At 45.1% G+C, this 3,189-nt stretch overlaps 1 long non-coding RNA gene across 1 annotated transcript in view; it reads right to left on the bottom strand.

The window, feature by feature from the left end:
• The window catches only part of LOC116070867, a 9,233-nt gene that overhangs the window by 943 nt on the left and 5,101 nt on the right, over positions 1-3,189 (bottom strand). The window contains exon 2 of the long non-coding RNA XR_004110603.1: positions 1,527-1,662. This is a non-coding gene — a long non-coding RNA (uncharacterized LOC116070867). The remainder of the gene's footprint in view (positions 1-1,526; positions 1,663-3,189) is intronic.

Genomic DNA, 3,189 nt, shown 5'->3' with positions numbered 1-3,189 from the left:
CTCTCTCTCTCTCTCTCTCTCTCTCTCTTTTTATATGTGTGTTGATGGGACAAACTCAGGTCCTCATGTCTGTGTGACAAAACGTTTTACCAACTTCAGCCTTTAACATTTTTGTGTATTTGTCCTAGACATGGAACCCCAGGTCACATGCATGCTAGGCCAGCTTTCTACCACAGAACCATAGCCCAGGCAGGCTCAGACTCTTGTCTGAGTTTCCACCGGAAAGGCATCTGGGAACAGGGTGCCTCTGAGGCCGAGAGTCAGCAGACCTGACCGTCAGCTCACTCGGTGCAGATGCTCTGAGTTCCATGAGCATGCATGAAGGCCTCTCCCACTGGGGAAGGAAGTCTGTCTGTAGGGGAGGATAGGCCCAGGTCCCTCCGGGTCAGAGTAATTGTGTGTGATTAATGGCCAATCTTTTAGTGAGCCCCACACAAGGGCTCCCAGCTGCACACTCATTCAGAAGACTGAGTGTGTCCTCTCTTGCTTGTAAGGCCCAGAAGTCAGCACCTTCAGCTCTGGAAACGTTTTGTAATCCGCAATTAGCAGGTTTCCTAAGGTCTGGCCCAGGGACCAGCCATGTCTGGCCCCTTTTAATGAGGACTAAAGAAGCTCACAGGGAAGGGGGAAGAATCTATTGAGCCAAGTCCTGTGCCATCCTCCACTACTAATTCCCTCAGTCTTCAATTTCTACCTTCCATGATTATCTCCATTTCCTGGACAAGGAAACTGAGGCAGAGGAACAATGAGTCCTTTATGCCACACAGTAAATAGTAGAGGCAAGATCTGAACTTGGATCATCAGGTTGACTGTGCAAGGTTGTCTGGAAAACCCCATTGACTTTGTATTAAATCAACTTCATGCCCTCAGCCACTGCCAGCTGCTCCTCACCTGTTGATGGCTCAGTGTAAGACCCCTGAGCATCCCTACTCCAGTGGTTCATGCCTTGCTATCAACCTTTCCACAATCCGGAGAGGTGTTGGCTCTGCACACTTCCTCTCATTTCTCCATGCACACCAGGCTTCTATATCTTTCTGTATGGCCTCAAGCTGTGGTCGTCCCCACCAGTGTGGACTGTGTCCCTTGTTCACTGTGAGTTCAAGTCAATCCCTCCACACTATGTTGCCTCTTGCTAGGCATCATGGCACAGAGAAACATAACAGAAAGAGAGAAAGAGAGAGAGAGAGAGAGAGAGAGAGAGAGAGAGAGAGAGAGAGAGAGAGAGAAGAAAAGAAAGAAGGAAAGAAAGAAAAAGAAAAAAATCCACGACTTCATTTGTAGGTCTAATGCTCTAATGTTTTCCAGTCTCACAAGCTTGTAGGACATTTTCTCTGCTTGTCTAAATACAGCTATAGGAAGGGGTGGATCCAGGATCCATGGGGCCTGAAGCTCTGGCAATTTGTTGATCCTTTCCAAAGAAAAGATGATTGCAAATATAAAATTTGATGAGCCAGTGATTCTTTGGAAGGAAAAGAAATTACAAATCTGTACTTTTGAGAAAGCTAAAAATAGTCATGTTCACTTACTGAGCGGAAGAGATTCTGAGAACTGGAGCGTTAGGTGAACTCATCCCAGTCCATAAGTCCAAGAGTTGACTTCTCAAACAAAGGCAGTTATGCCCTGACATCATCATATTCATGGTCCACTATGGGCCAAAGTGTCCTGTAAAGCATGGAGGCCTTATGAATGCCACAAAATCCAGAGGAGCTGATCATGGTATTTCGAATATGCAGCGCCTCACGTCTCTAAATTATGTTCATTCTGAAATCCCTAGTTACAAATATTTAATCATTTCTTTAGGACAGTTTCTTATGTATGTGTGAGCACATGTCTTGGAGGCTGAGGGCCAACCTTGTGTGTCAACCCCGAGAGCACGGTCCTCTTCTTTTGAGGACTTTTCTCACGGGGTTTATCTCACCAAGTAGGCTAGACTGACTGGCCATGGAACCTCAGAGATCTCCCATCTGTGCCTCCCCAGCGCTGCTTTATACCACCCTGACTAGCTCTTTTGTATAGGTTCTGGAGTTCAAACTCAGGACTTCATGCTTTCCAGGCAGGTACTTTACTAACCAAGCCATCTCCTCAACTCCTATACTAATAAAAAAAGAATTACAGTATCTTCTATAGAAAGACTATTATAGAATGTAGTATTTTTAGCAGGATGGATAAAGCATCTTAATGTTTGGAAATCAAAAAAAAAAAATATGTAGTTTACCCAGAGATCTAGTCACCATTAGTGGAGGTCCTATCATTCTTCTCAAATAAAACGAAGACGGCCAGTAAGATGGCTCAGCAGGTAAATAAATATGCTTGTGATTAGGTCTGGCGACCCGGCTTCAACCCCTGAGTACTTTTGAATGCCACATACAGTGGAAGAAAAGAACACATGTTCCATGGCACATATGCATAAGTGTGCACACATACACACAGGATAGGTAGATAAGTGCACGTTTAAAAATAAGTCAAATAGAAAGGAAAGAACATGAAGCACACATGTCTGTTGCTGGAGTTATTCTTGGAGCATTGTCTTGCCCAGGTCTCTCATGATGGATTTCGTTCCTCACAGAGATTTATGCGTTTGATTCAGGTTTTCCGCAAGGTAGCTTCAGGCTCTGTCAATCTCTCTGTCTTTCTTCAAGTACCCTCATGCCCCTGGAGTTCATGCTGCCACAAGCTCTCTGACACTGCACCACTAAAGCTCCTGAGAGCAGGCACAGAAGGAAATGGGAACGTTTCTGGAGGCCATTCCCGAATGGGGGTGGGGATGGGGGTGGGCTGGGCATCACTTCACTTAGAAAAAGATTCACTCAAATGAGAGAACTGGATGTCAGTCAGCGTGTTATGTGAAATAAGCCAGATTCAAAGATAAGGACTGTGGATTTTCTTATGTAAAGAATTTATGTTTAAGAGTGTCAAGGACTTCTCAGTGCATCTGACTCCTGAATCTGGAGATATATATATCTGGAGATTGGTTGGGGTCACCACAACATGAGGGACTGCATTAAATGGTCACAGCGTTAGGAAGGTTGAAAGTCTATGCTATGGGTCATGTAAGAGTCATGTCTGTGCCTCCATGTTTCTCCTACAGGGTGAGGGAAGGCTGGAAGAGGTGACCACAAAAGTCCCTCTAACCTCTGAGCTTCTCTTGGGCCAAATGTGAAGACTTTTGGGTTAATTTCTCTAAGTGAT

Source organism: Mastomys coucha, unplaced genomic scaffold, assembly GCF_008632895.1.
Source record: "Mastomys coucha isolate ucsf_1 unplaced genomic scaffold, UCSF_Mcou_1 pScaffold22, whole genome shotgun sequence".
In the NCBI taxonomy this organism is placed as follows: Eukaryota; Metazoa; Chordata; class Mammalia; order Rodentia; family Muridae; genus Mastomys; species Mastomys coucha.
Note: the sequence above shows the minus strand (reverse complement) of the source record. Positions and strands in the feature narration are given on the sequence as shown.